Source organism: Choloepus didactylus, chromosome 12 (genome assembly GCF_015220235.1).
Source record: "Choloepus didactylus isolate mChoDid1 chromosome 12, mChoDid1.pri, whole genome shotgun sequence".
In the NCBI taxonomy this organism is placed as follows: domain Eukaryota; kingdom Metazoa; phylum Chordata; class Mammalia; order Pilosa; family Megalonychidae; genus Choloepus; species Choloepus didactylus.
This window is the reverse complement of record NC_051318.1, coordinates 53,556,506-53,572,026: the sequence shown is the minus strand read 5'-3', so window position 1 is coordinate 53,572,026 and position 15,521 is coordinate 53,556,506. Positions and strand designations below refer to the sequence as shown.

General features: G+C 35.4%; 1 long non-coding RNA gene across 5 annotated transcripts in view; it reads right to left on the bottom strand.

The window, feature by feature from the left end:
• Nucleotides 1–12,161: 12,161 nt before the first annotated feature.
• The window catches only part of LOC119507180, a 66,901-nt gene continuing 63,541 nt past the window's right edge, over nt 12,162–15,521 (bottom strand). For 2 of the 5 annotated variants that reach the window (XR_005211155.1, XR_005211156.1), the window contains exons 4-5: nt 14,173–14,333; nt 12,162–12,791 (exon numbers count right to left, since the gene is read on the bottom strand). This is a non-coding gene — a long non-coding RNA (uncharacterized LOC119507180). The remainder of the gene's footprint in view (nt 12,792–14,172; nt 14,334–15,521) is intronic. The other 3 variants (XR_005211158.1, XR_005211157.1, XR_005211154.1) reach the window with 2 other exon arrangements.

Genomic DNA, 15,521 nt, shown 5'->3' with positions numbered 1-15,521 from the left:
ACCTTTAAGCTTCAGAGATCACCTAGATAATTTGAATGCACCTGATTCAGTCAGCTGAAAAACAATACAGAGGTTTTCCTGAAGAAGACGAAATTCTACCTGTGGCAGCAACTTCAGCTCTTGCCAAAGAGTTACAGAATGCCTTTCCTGATGACCTATGAATTTTGGACTTGGCTTGCCAGCCTTCACAGTCATGTAAGGCAATTCCTTGCAATAAATCTATTAATATATATCTCCTACTTGTTCTGCTTCTCTACTTGTACCCTGACAGATGCAGGGACAGAGTCACATTTCACGAAATGCACTTCTTATTGGGAACCAAATTGTAGAAGGGAGCAGAGAGAAATTTGAAAAGAAGTCAAATAGTGGGAGTTTGAAGAGATAAAACTAGGCACCTGGTCTATAGGTTCTTATTATGGCATCTGTACTGAGCCTGCAGTCAACATTCATGGTGCTTCATACTGTGTAGAAAATTCTGAATACATGCTGTGATCTTTTTAACTATATTTGCACTGTCTATCCTTTTTTCCTTCCTACCAGATTCTCAAATTCTTCACATTATTTTTTAATGTAGCAGAGTAAGGATGAGATTACAAAGATTTTTAAAAAACCTCAAATCTTGGCTCACCCTTATTTTTCATTCTCATAATCTCAGAATTTTGAGATTTCTAGCTGATCATTTAAAACGCTATTGCAGTCTTTATAATACCTAGGGACATACTCCAAAGAACTGAGTTATTTTTTAAAATATTTAAGTTTTGACTACATGTCCTCCTAAATCTACATTGTCTGTATTTTTGACTCTGGGCATTGCAATATACACTGTAACCATTCACCCGTTATTTTCTAAGCTTTTTCCTCTTCATGTATTTCTTTTTTCTTTACTTTTGTTGGAATAAAATAGCTGCTGAATTGTCCATTAACTTTTCTTAGCAACTGCACTTCCATTAAACAAAAAAGTCTAAGCTAGCTCAAGGCAAAACAAGCAGAGTTTGCCAGTGTTTTCAGCAGCTCCATTACATAACAAACAGGGAAAGAAAATTAAACTTAAAAAAAATTAAAGGACTTGCAAAATAAAGACTTTTGCAGGAATAAAGGAATATGCTTTTCTGAAATAATGAGTTTGGTTTACTAATACAACTCTGCCTTATAATTAAACATCAATGAGACAATTAGTATAATAATGCTTTTGAAGAATATATCTTTAGGAAAATGACTAAAAAGAATGAGATAAGAGAGTGAAAGAAGACTTAGCAGAAAGCAAGCAAAGGAAGCAAAATAAGCAAAAAAACAGAAACCTTAAATTCTTTCCACATATCTGTTCCTATTTTTAAAAAGTTTGGAGAGAAAAAAATTCTTGAAATAGTAATATTCAATCTTTTGCAACTAATTGCTTAATGCAGGTTTTCTCACAATACACTATCTGATTCACAGGTACCATTTTGAATGTTATCTTCTCAAACAGCAATTTTGTCATTTGGAAGCTAATTTCAAATAGACTAGAATGTCTCCTCCACATTCAGTCAAAAATAACATAATGGCAAATAATGAATAGAAGGAAGGAAGAGAGGAAGGAAAGAAGGAAGGAAGGAAGAAGGGGAGGGGAGGGGAGAGAAAGAAGAGGAATAATGGAGAAGGAAGGAAGAAAAGATGAAAAGAAGGATGAAGGGAGAGAAGGATGGAGGAAGAAAGGAAGGAAGGAAGGAAGGTTGGTTGCAGATTCTAAGTATTTAGGTCATGTGCTCTGTTTGAATTTAATTTGTATCTTCTATAATCATACATGTTTCATCAACTTCAATATAGTAATATCTCTCTTGGAAAATGAATCTAAAGAAATAATAAAAGATTGAAAAATATACAACCTTTAAGATGGTCATTACTGCAGCCTCATTTTGAATACAGAAAATTTGGAAGAAAATTGATTAAGAATCAGGGAACCCAATTTAATAAGTCAAGCCCTAGATCTTGGAGCTTGCCTTTATGAACCTATTCCTCCAAAGGAGAAGCCAAGCATACTTAGAATTATGCCTGAGCCACCCCCAGGAAACTTCTGTTGCTTAGATGTGGCTTCTCTCTTAGTCAGCTCAGCAAATAAAATTACTACCCTCCCCACTATGTGGGATTTGACTCCAAGGGATGACATCGTGGGATTGAGAATGCCTTCTTGACCAAAAGGGGGAAAAGAAATGAACCAAAATAGAGCTTGAGTGGCTGAAAGATTTCAAATAGAGTTGAGAGGTCATTCTGGAGGTTATTCTTATGCATTACAGATATTCCTTTGTGGTTTTTAGTATATTGGAATAGCTAGAAGAAAATACCTGAAACTGTTGAACTGTAATCTTGTAGCCTTGATTCTTAAAAATGATTGTGTAACTATATAGCTTACACTGTGTGACTGTGTGATTGTGAAAACCTTGAGGCTCACACTCCCTTTATCCAGTGTAAGAACAGATGAGTCGAAAAATGTGGACAAAAGTAAATGAATATAGGGAGTATGGGGGGTTGGAGTGTTTTAGGTGTTCTTTTTAATTTTAATTTTTTTTTTATTTGGGAGTAACAAATTGTTCTAAAATTGATTGTGGTGATGAATTACAGCTATATGATGATACTCTGAACCATTGATTGTATACTTTGGATGCATTACATGGTATGTGAATATATCTCAATAAAATTGCATTACAAAAAGGATTAGGGAACAGTTATAAATTGTAGAGCCCAAGTTCAGTGAAATATGTCCTTATTAAAGTGATTATTATAAGTAGTATGTCAGACAATATTATGGTAAGTTGAGTGGAAAACTCGGAAAACAAAATAAACTTCTATCATACTTGCAATTATTAAAAATGCAGTATGAATATGGAAATGAATATAAGGGGACATGAACTTATAACAACTGGCATGTTTGAGTAGTGGAAAAGTGTATAACATTTCAAAATTTTCTTTTTTACAATAAATGAAAATAAAGAAGTTTTAACTCACTTTTTTTTTCAAAATTTTAATTTTTGGAAAATTATTGGTAACTCTTATGACATTTAGTTTTACAAATCTCTGTATTCTATATTTCTATTTCTCCTTCACTTTATTCACATCTTTTCATCTCCTGTCTCACTGTCAGTATCTCTAGTTTGATTTTTTTATTTTACTGATTTTTGGACTCTCTGATTCAGTAACTATATCAACTACTATTTTGTAACACGCAATCTTTATATCCAAAGGTTATTATCAGGGAAGGAAGAAAAAGGCTGGAATGAAGGGAAAGAGAGAGAGAGAGAGAGAGAGAAAAAAAAAGAATGAGAATACTATGATACAGTCTCTTGAAAGCACAAAATTGAATTAAGATGGACACAATCCCTGTCCAAAATGAGGTGTTGATCTCTTAGAGAAGATAAACATGAAAAGATGCTTACTTAGAGTAGATTAGCACTGTGAAAAATTGTAATAAATAAGTAAATAAATATAATTTTACATATTCTATATAATTAATATATTGTATATGGTACACATTTTATATCACTATATATCTATAGTAAGTACACATAATCTAGTTTGGGGCTCAGAGAAAGCATCCACAAATATCTGACATTTAAGCTCAGTTATAAAGGATATATGGAGATTATCCAAGTTAGCAAAAGAAAATGAATTAAAGGCGAAAGGAAATCTCTGGTGTGGCAGAGATATAAAAAGAAAAAAGAAAAGGCAACCAAATGAGGTCTTTCGGAGCTTAGCAAATATGACAGTGGTCAGGACATGGGCATAAGGGAGACTGTTCTAAGATAATGCCAGATACTTTGGCACAGTTCCGCATGACACAGTAAGAAATTAAGATAGTTAACGTAAGACCAAGGAAGACCACTGAAATATTCTGTGCAAGACAATAACAACAGACTGGACTCAGATATTAAAAGGACTGTGTCTGTTTGTAGAGAATGACCTGGAGGTGAGGCGGAGTGAATGTGCAGAGACCAAGTAGAAGGATACTGCAGAAGATGCATTAGAAATCATAATGGCTTGGACTGGGGTGCTGCCCGGAAGTTAGAGAGAAGTTTGTTATTCAAGGAAATTGCTGAGGTAGAGTTCTTATAACTTTGTGATTGATGTGAAAGCAAAGGAAATAGGGCCAAAATTGAGAAACTTTAACATTTTGGTTAATAACCATAAATCAAGTGAGGAGACTGGAAGCTGTGGAAGAGCTATAGAAATAAATGTTTTTAAAGGTAATCCTGTCAGATAAGTGAAGGGAACATATAAAGAAGAAGAGTTGTGTATAACCCAGGTGCTTCTGCCCACAGCTTCCCTCTGAAAGGATGACTCCAGCTAACTTACAGAGTGCTAGCAAAGTTTGCTCTCATGTTACTTGCTTTGTCTTTAGAGACCTATAGTTGCAGGACATTGGAGTCTCTTCCTTCCCTTCTCCTGCCACAGGATTGCTCATGAGCCTCTCCTCATAGGAATACATGGTACTAACTTCAGTGGAGGTAGAAAGGGCATAGGGTACACAAGGCCTCTCTCTCCTTGGCTGCCCTCTGCCAGTTGTTCTCCAAGAGAACAGTATTCCAGAAGCAGAGTTCTGTGCAGAAGGACCAGGGCAATGTCAAATGGGAGTTCAAACACAGGGGGAAAGAAAAAAGCTTGAAGTTCTAGTTAATTTGGACTTGGACTTGCGTAGCACTGGAGAAATGCCTTACACTTAAGCTTTAGGATTTTGTGTGACCCCAGGAAGGCTTTCTCCAGCAGACCTGGCTCTTCCAGCTTGCATATCCATTCACGGGTAGACCTCCTTCGTTTTGTTCTTCAGTGCTTCAGCCTCATCTCTTCTCCCACATGAAAAGACCTCCTTTGAATTCTCTCTGCCCCTTTCTGCAGGCTTCAAATTGGGAAGGTGCTCTAGTCCATGAGTACAAGCAAGAACACCTCCTCCCTTTCTAGTTTATTTTCCTGATTGTAAAGAAGTCAGGGCCTATTGTTTCACTTACTACATATCCCACTGAGAAGCATGTCTCTAAAAGATAGCAATTTCCCTTAGAGAAAACACATACTGTATCCATTCTAAATAAATAATAATTTTATTAATAGTCCCCAGTCCTTCTATTTTAAAATTTATTTGTCCACATTTATGGCTGAGGATAATTAGGTTATTTTCTGCTACTTTGGGTCTAAAGACCTCTCAAAAAATAATTGAAAACACTTCATGACTACATTTTGTTGTTTTTGGTGTCCTCTCACATTATAATTTTTTTAAAGTCTTCCTTTATTAGAAATAAAGACTAATGAAACGTTGCTGAGTTATTGATACTGATAGGACTAAATTGTTTTCATTAAATGGATCCTGTTAAACTGACTTGGAGCTATTTTGGTGGTGTCTTATGGTAGATGCTAGGCTTGAGTGGATTGGGAGTAAATATGAGATGAGCAGGAGGAAACAGGGATTAGAGACAGTATATAAAAAAATTGGCTGTGAAGAGGAGGAAAGAGTTAGAATGGTTACTGGCTAGTGTAAGCTCAATTCAAGAATTTTTAATTTTAAAGTAGAAGTCATATTCTATATATATCATGATGAGAAATATAAAATGCATAGGAAGAGATAATGATAAAAAATTGAGATAATTAAAAGACTAGAGATGCAGAAAAAAAATAGAAGAGGAAGGGATTCAGAGCACAAATGGAAAGATTGCCTTGATAGGAAGAAAAACACAATCTTTACAGTCTTTAAAATAAGTGTTAAAATAAAGATGATGGAGACTTCACAGAGAGGTTTGGATAATCTGGACCAGGAATTTAAAACAATTTTTGTTTTATGTCTTTTATTTTCATGGTGAGATATAGCCTAATATCAAATACCGATAATGGATACAATTTTAAAAGTCATTGCAGATATTATTCAAGTATTGGAAAAATCCAGTAGGATATTGAGGGATTACTGAGGGTCAGTTTGAGATTGATGAGTGTGAATGCTTAGGTTTAAATTCTGTCAGATTTTGTGAGATTCTACAGCAGCCCTCAGCTACTCTATGCCATGCAGAGAAAATGTATTGATTACTAATGTTAGCAAAGGAGTGAGTTTGATCTGTGCCAACAACTAAATATAAATTCTGCTCTATCACGTTTTACTTCAAAAAATATACATTGACTAGGAATCTGAAGCATGAATCCTTGAAGATATGTCTAGTCACAGATATTGTCCGGATAATGATGAATCTGTATATGTCAATATAGCCCAGGTAACAGATTACCTTTTCCTAAAAAATGATCGTGTCCCCAAAAAGATACATTCAAGTCCTAAACAATGCGACCTTATTGTAAGTGGGATCTTTGAAGATGTTATTAGTTAAGATGAAGTTGAATTGGATTAGGTAGGGCCTAATCCAATATGTCTGTTGTCCTCAAAATGACAGGTAATTTGGGCACATAAAGAGCGAGAGGGACAGGGAGAGAGACACGTGTGATGCAGCAGAGATTGAGTTATGCTGCCTCTAGCCAAGGAACACCACGGATTTCTCGCCACCCGTCAAGTGCCAGGAGAGAGGTATGGAATAGAGTCTCCCCTTTAAGAAGAAGCATGGCACTGCTGACACCTTTTTTTGGAGTGTTCAATTCTAGAACTATGAGATAATAAATTTCCTTTGTTAAAGGAATCTATCTAGTCTGTGGTGCTTTGTTACAGCAGCCCAGCAAACTAAGACGATGATATGTATCTTTCAAAATAAGGTAAAATATATGTTTGGTTGATGAGACTTAACACTGATACCATCTCTTGAGAACCTCTTTGTGACCACGGAAAGTGCCCGCCATTGTGGTTTCTCCATATACATTCTGCATACCTTATTATGGAACTCATCATAACATATTATAATTACCTTTATCTTTGCTCCACTTACTATTTGAGAGTGCATTTCTTAATCAGGAAACTCTTCTTCCATTTCTGTATCCTTAGTACATACTGCAGGACCTAGTTTTTCAAGAAATGCTTGTCCAATATGTGCTTGTTATGGATTGAATCACATTCCCCACAAAGACATGTTTAAGTTCTAACCCCGGGTCCTGTGGATGCAAATCCATTGTAAATAGATTTGAAGGTGAGGACAAATTGAATCAGGGTGGACCTTAATCTAATATGACTGACTCCTTATAAGCAAGGACATTTCAACACAGTTGGAGGAGACAGACCTAGAGGCCGATGACCATGTGACGAGACATGCGGTCGGGGTTACTGCTTCTAGGGGGAGTGGCGGCCGGTAGCCGAGCCCTCAGCTCTCGGGGCTGCTTAAAGGGTACCGGCGGCGGGGGCTCTTTCCCGGAGGCGAGGGCGAGGCGGAGGACGTTGGCCAGAGTCCTCGGCGAGAGGCGTGCAAGGAGGGCGGCGATAAGGACAAAAACACTCTTCATCCAGTAGGGGTATGCGCCAAAGAGATTTATTCAGGGGTGATTACAGGTTATATAGGCTGGTAAGAGGGGCAGGGCTGGAAAGGAGGTGAAGTAGCCTAAAATGGCAATACTGAAGGAAGAGGGGCTAGGATTGGTTCTGAGAGGACACAGGAGCCGTTGCAGCGGGCGGGGGTTGTTCTGGCCACGGTGCATGCGCACTGGCGGTGGCAGGAGTGGCCTTGGCACCAGGGAGCGAGTGGGTAAGATAAGGAAGTGGGGAAAGGGCAGTTGGGAGAAAGGCGGTTTCCTCCGGCAAGCCTCCCCTGCCAGTGGCATTTTGGGTGAGGAAAAGGGAGCTGCCTTGACCTCGCTCCTCAGGCTCGGGGGGGCTGCAGAGGGCACTCACGCCCGTACCTACTACCCTCCCCAGGGGGTGATCAGGTCCCCTGGCCCAGGCCTGGCAAGCCGAGGTACAAGCTCAGTCCCCGCAGAGACAGACGGTGAGTCAGGGATTGTTGGCCAGCTACTGCGACAATGCACCAGACTTCAGAGAACATGTGGCCTGATTTTGGATTTCTGGCCTCCAAAACTGTGAAACAATAAATTCCTGTTTTTAAGCCATTAAGTCCGTGTTTGTTTAGCAGCCCTGGCAAACTAAGAGAACACTATTGTTGTCTACAATAGCGCTACAATAGTACTCTAAAATTTAAATTCCTAAATCAGAATTTTGTGGTTAAAATAGTATGTCCTTTCTTCTTTCTTGTAAAATATACTAATTGCCAAAAATTTAAATATAAATAATTTTATGTAGTGTTATATTATGAAACTACCATGCATGTAGGTAGATGTACTGCTTAATAATCTTTTCCCTTCTAGTATATCTTTTATAACTAAACATAAGTATGCACTATCATAAATAATTTAGAAAACAGTTATCAGTTTCACCCACTATGTCAGATTATTATAATGAATCTAAAGTAGTTTTTACAAATTATATTAATTTTAAGCTGGTCATGAAAATGCAAAATACTTTGACCTTATTCAGATAAGAAATATACAATTCTATATTTCCATAAAAGTAAGTAAGATACTGGCTCTATTTGTTCAACATGCCCACATGCAAATCATGTAGATTGACACATATTCCCAAAAGTTGAATCTCTGCAATTTTGTTCATATTCTTTTACTGGTATGTGTGTGTGTGTATGTGTTTGTGTAAGACAATAATTAACAAGGGAATATTGACAGAGTTTGATTTGTTGGAAGACAGACAGAAATACAGAAAAGAAACTACTTGTTTGCAGATGAGTTGTATTAAAATAAATATTTACCTCTGCCACAGAGCCACAATGTGTGCATTCTTTTTCTGCTTCTGCTTCTGCTTCTAGCCATCTTTCTAAAAATATTGCTTTAGAGGCGGCATATTTATTCTATATTTTGAGGAGAATAACCCTTATATAGGAAGCATATGTAAGACCCCTGCTTTGGGGTCTTCCTAAATAGAGAATTCTTGACTGTTAGTGATCTGTAAGGATCATTGCTCAGCAAAAACAATTTTAGACAGTGGGAAAATAAAAGTCATGCTTCCTTCCCTCCAGCAGACTTCATAGCTTTCACACTAACAGAAGGAAGGGGACTGCAGCTGCACCCCTCAGGCTAACTGTCATTATCTGGAAGTTCAGAAGGGTCATCTGGGAATGGTTTTGGGGCTAATCCCAAGAAATGGCAAGTGGATGTGCAGAAATTGACGCTAGTGGCTTATATGAGGTATCCTCTCTGCCAGAGAATTGCAGGGCTGCTTGAAAGAGAAATTACATGAGAGTATTTCTCAGAATATTCACAGCAAGTGACCTCAGAAACTAGAGACTGAAGAGGTATTGGTGGCAGTCGACAGGCACTTTAATCATACTCTCTGAGGATGAACACATACATTCATCTGAGGAATAGTAAGATTCCATAATTAAATGTTTTTAAAGAATTATATTATGGTGCGAAATATTTTCTACTTCTCACACATTTAATTGGTACTATTATATCTTTTGGCTCCTTTTCTTATTTTTGTTCTCAATCCACAGAACCTTGCTGACACCTTAATGTCAGAAAGGAACATAAATTTTTTCAGGAAAAATCATTTCAATTTATTTTATAGTTAATACAATGTTTTCAAATCAAAAAACAAATTTCAGAATATTTGAGTATATATACAGCTCATGCATCTATTAGAAGCTCAGTTGTGAGACAGTATTACAAATTGTTTTCTCCTGAAAACTGCAAAAGGTGTTGCAGTTTATTTTAGTTATAAAATTCTACAGTAAGGACAATGACCTTTAACAAAATTGTGATAATATAATGATCTGTACCTGTTTTGTCAAAATGTTTAATGTTACCTAATTGGCAGTAGGAAAGGAGATCAAAAAAGAAGAAAAATATGGAGTAGGCTTGTTTTTTTCTCTTTTTGATTTTGCTCGGAGTTTAACCAAGAAAATGTTTGGAAAGGAAAGCTCTTCTGGAAAAAAGGAATAGTTCCATAAATGTTTTCTAGAAGATTTCCTCTTGAATTAAATCCTACAATATTGTGAACCAGATTTCAATAATCCAGGATAATAATTTTATGAAAGAATGTTTTTTTCTAAAATCTGTATTTAAAACAATCTGCTCATATTGAAAATAGTTTATTAAGAGACAAAAGCATGTTGCTAATAAATAAGAAATGTAGCTATTAAAAGAGCAAGAGGAAAAAAAATAGCATAGTTATCATTTGGGCACTTATGGTGTACTAGACTTTAGGCTGTAACTTTAACATAAATTATTTCTTATTGTTATATTCTAGAAGAATAACCAGAGGAACTATTGTGAAATAATTTCCCAGAATCACATATATAATGTGTGAAGAATTGGAGATCTCAACCCCTTAAAGTTGGGCTTCCAAGTCAATTCCGCTACATATATATTTTTCCTTGGTTCTAAATGAACATTGTTTTCATTGAATAATTTATAAATAACATTTTCCAAACAATTAATTTGTTATGTACTTGTTTAGAGAACAAACAAAATCATAATAATACAATAATGATAAACTCTTAAAATCCCTGTTTGGCATATTTCCTCATTATCTGTTTTAGATATGATCTTTCCCTTATTGTGACACAATTGCCTTGTGTTTAAAATATAACAGAAAAAATTAATTTTAAAGATGTGTATTCTGAGTTCCTCCATAAAGTAAGTTCTTCTTAAGTTTGGATTTTTATCAGTTGAGCTTTGTGAAAGTGAAGGACATCAAAACTTCTATTTTAAGAATTGGGAAAACAATTCTCTACTTGAAATTATTTTTTCACCTTGTTCTTCAGCACAGTAGCTGCTTTTATTCATTATATTTTAATCATTTAACCTATTATATAATAAATCATTTATCAGCTTCTCATAACAAGAACCCTTCCCAAACTTTACTAATAATTGTTTTTAAAAATGACATGGGCTCCCCTTTTATTCATTTTTGGTCACTGGCTAAATCAGAATAATGCTTTATGTAATAGCTGTTGAATTTGTCAAAAAAATAACAATATCTATTACATTTTCTCTCACATGACAGATGTATTCCAAGAAAAATTATCTCTGCTTAGAAAAACTACAAAATGAAGATAAATTATCTTATATTAAGTGCTTATGTTTTAAAGTAAGATTTAAAATTTTCTTGTGAACTTTTCCTGTATGCTTTGCATGTTGAAAAATTATTTTTCATATGCTTATCAAATATAGACAGAAAATATCATGTTAATTATAGCTGACAAATCCTTTGTAATCTCCATACACTAAAACTGGAAAGATCAGCTTATTACTTAATGTTTTTGCAGTTATATAGAAATAAACTGAATCTTAGCTTCCCATTTGGCCTTGACAGGTAATATGGCAACAATAAAAGTTTCTGGACTCCCTCTTTTCAACTCACGCTGTCATATGACATCACCTTCAGGTTCTAATTTCCCTTTTAGTTTGCTAACACTTTCAGAGCTACTGGCACATAAAGGTCTTATTCATATACTGCCTCTGTTATTACCAAAACTCATCTGCATCTCTATTCATTTGCCAAAGAAAATCTCTCCTACGTATAATAGCAATGCAGTTAATGAAATAATTGGGTTAAAATGTTACTCTAATGTTGTACAGTGTATTGACTTTTGCAGGCACTATAGCTTTTAGGGTATCATTTAGAATGTCATTTTTGAAGTGTACTGTTTTTTAGAACAAATCACATGACAAATTTTATGCATTTGGTATTTCTCCTTGACATTAGTACTATGCATATCTGTTCCCTTATATTTTTTGGTATTGAAAAAAAAAATAATCTTCCTCTCTTCTTAGGTAGAGCAGCAATCTGTTGCTGCGGCTAGAGCTCAAGCTTTGGAGTCACACAAAGCTGGTGATGGTGGGAAATTCATTACTTGTAGCCCCAGTTCCCTCATCTCTTCATGAAAGGTCTAATATCAACTAAAAGTATTTAGTGGAGGATTAAATGTGTTCATGTAAACTTGTTTCATAGAGCAAGTGTTTTCAGATTTAATCTTACTATATTTAATCTTCTATTTCTCTCCATACTTGTTACATAAATAATGAAAAATTGGCAATTTACATTATCCCTATATTTCAAGATGACAGCTTAAAGTTTATTGCAATTAAGAAACTTTGGTGTAGAATTTTAAGAACTGCTGCAGGAGAAAGAAAGCAGAATTCAAAGCCAAGTCTTAATTCTGCCAGTTATTGGTTTTGTGTCCTCTGTCAGGTCACATATCCTCTGAGTTTCAGTTTATTCAGTTTATAAAATGGGCATTATTTATAATAATTAATTTTATTATAGTAAAGTTTACATAGTTGAAATATGTAAAGTTCCTGGGATGTTAACCAGACACAGAGTATATGTACTAGAATATTAACTCTCCCTTTCTCTTAATTTTCCAGAATCTTGAAATGTGTCAGCATTGTAAATAATTTCTCCTCAGTATATGTCTGTATGTATCTGTATATTTTATTTTTTGTGCTTAAATTCAAAAAAGAAAGATGCCAGAAACATAGTGTGAGCTTAAAAACACTTTACATATTTTGGTAAAAGAGCTGATATGAAACTAATACTTACCTATACTGTGGCTGGACTAGGGCATTGCAAGCAGTCTAGCTGGAAGGAATATTTTATCACAGACATTGTTTAGAATTGCCGGCATGTAGTGATAATAACAAATACACACACTTTTATTCTGTTTTATTGTGTTTATATTCTCTAATGTGATGCACCCCTGTATTGCCTTCCTCTTCTGATAAACTGTTGACTGAACTGGTTGTTAATGGCTTTTGTCCAATCTGAATTGGTGGGTTCCTGTGGTTTCTTCTGATAGTCAATGGCAATGTTGTCCTGGGATCAAATACTGTTACGGTCATTCCTATTACCAAGAAAATATACATAAAATCAGATATTAGCATAATTATAAGAATACTGAGGAATCCAGGTGCTCTTCATATATCCTCCATATCTTTTAAGATGCTATATTTCTGATTCAATTGAATATAAGTAATATAAAAAAATGAGTATTTTTAACAGTAAGTAAGAATCGCAGAGAGAAAAGATTCTTATAAAAGCCCTTGATTCTTCAAACACAAAGAGTAATTCTTACCACTTTTCAACTTTTACCAACATCCAGACTATTAAATATACTCTAAAGGAGGACCTTTAGGTAGAAGATAAAAATGACTTTGAAAAGCTAGAATATGCATTTCTTTCTTTAATCAACTTCAAAGTTGCTCTTATGCCTTTCTGTCCAAATTCTCAAAAAAAAAAAAAAAAAAAAAAAAAAGCTTTGGTTTTCTTTGTCCACTTCTGTGTCTCCCATTCGCTATTCATTCTGTTGTAGCCTCTGGCTCATGCTACCAACAGTCAGTTGAAATTGCTAAAAATTATGAAGGTCATCTAGGAGTTCTTAATTCCCAAATCTAATGGACATCAGTGCCTTAGATATTACTGAAGCACTATTCTAATATTTCTGTGCTTCCTCATTTTTATTTATACTTTCTTTTATGAGCACCCTTTTCTCTTCCCACATCCTACATATTGGTGTTTTACAGAATTCCCTAGAGCCACAGCTCTCTTCACCTTAATATCACCCAATTTTGTGGCATCAGTGACCTTATGAATGTTGATTCTCAAGCCTGTTATTTTGAGATCAGAACTCGAGGAAAAACATTAAAGTCAAGATTTGAATATATGACCTTGAGTTTCCTTTACTTGACCTCTCCTCCTAGATGCCCTACAGGTACATTAAATTAAACATACTTCAAAGTGCTTAAACAGTCCTATATTTTCTGAGTTTATACTACTACTATCCATCTATTTTCAATCCTAGAAAGTTGGGTATTATTTTTAATCATCTTTCACCTTATATTTAATGAATAATACATGCCTAAGTTCCCTTTATTTGCATCTCTAGTTCAGCTGCCCAAGATCAAGCCTTTCCTCTTTATTATTAGATATAACTATTATAGACGACTCTTAGCTGGTTCTCCTATTTTTAGTCTTATTTCACTACCCCCTTTCTTCAGAGAGTCAACCTGAAATGCTATAGTCATCTTAGAAAATACATAATCATGTCATTCCATGTAGGTTTTAAGGTACATTTTCTAGCCTGTTCATGATATATAAAGTCACACTCTGTTCAATATCATATTTCTATTCTTCTATTTTGCCTGTTATGTAGAGTATTCATCTGATTTCCCTAAGATATCCTTGCCATTGTCAAGTCAAATGAAAACAAAAACATGGGTACTTACTGATTCCAAGGATTCAGTGGCTTTATTAAGACCAGCTGAGAAAATTTGAAAATATGATCATCCAGCAGCCAGGCTCCATGCTGCAATTCCATTGCTGCTTTTGCTACCATGCAACATTATATTTGCAAAAAAGGCAATTTCTGTATGATATTCTCTTTCACCTGTTGATATGACCAATGGGCATTGCTTCTAAAGTTTCAACAATAGTTTCTTAGACCAAAAAGGAGCTGTCTTTCCCCAGTGTTATCCTATACCACAGATATTTGTTATTAGCTCATAGTTCTGGGTTTCCAATGTAATAGCTTGTGAGCATGCATTAATACACACACACACACACACACACACATTTTCCCAAACACACGTCCACAGTGTTAGGATGTCTTGTTTAGAAATATTTCCAGCCCAAGACTTGCTGTGCTATGAACAAGCCACTTTCCCTGAAAATCAAGATCCATACCAAACCAAATCCATTATGATGATATCCTTATTGCAACATTTTGTGTATGAGTCATGATCTGATAATTTTAATAGGTGATTGCTAGGTTAGCAAATGTTGATAAGATAAAAATCAACCTAACGAGGAAAAACTTTCAATCTGATTATTTTGAATATCATAATTTTTCAGTGCAGAAATTTAACAGCTAATTTGAACACCTAGTGTTTACAAGGCACTGTACTAGGTACATGATAGATAAGGACAAAGTGGCCAGTACACAATTTCTACACCCAGAAATCTTACATAATAGTACACTAGAATATTAGTCAGGGTATCTAGTCTTTGATGCTGCCACATCATGTATGTGTTTCTCATTCATGTGACAATGAAGTAGACTGGTGGTCCAGTGTAGGTAAGCTCTTTTGTGCCGTGAGTTAATCCAGCACTCAGGGCTCTTGACTCTTGCAATCTCTTCTCCCTAAACTGTTGCTGTAATGTGTACATTCTAACTTGGCTCACCAGCAACAGTTCAAGCCTAAGGCTATAAGAAGCAGGTAAAATTAGGAGAACAAAAACCCAGTTGTTACAAAGAAAGGCCTACCCTTGAAACACTTGTCAAAGGCTTTATTTACACAGACATGCCTAGGTACAAGAGGAAAGTATTTATTTGTGCAGTCATGTACCAAAGAGAAACTAACACTGAAGAAAAAAAGGTGATATTGAATACAAGGTGGACACCAAGAGTTTTGGTCTGACTAACTGGAAAAATGGAATCTGTAATGAGTAATATGGAGATGGCAAACAGAGGAAGAAGATATTTTTATTGACGGTGAGGGGAAATTAAGAGTTTAGTTTCATATTTTAACTTGTAAAGGCCTACTGCACAAGTGGAGATGTCAAATAGGCCATTAGA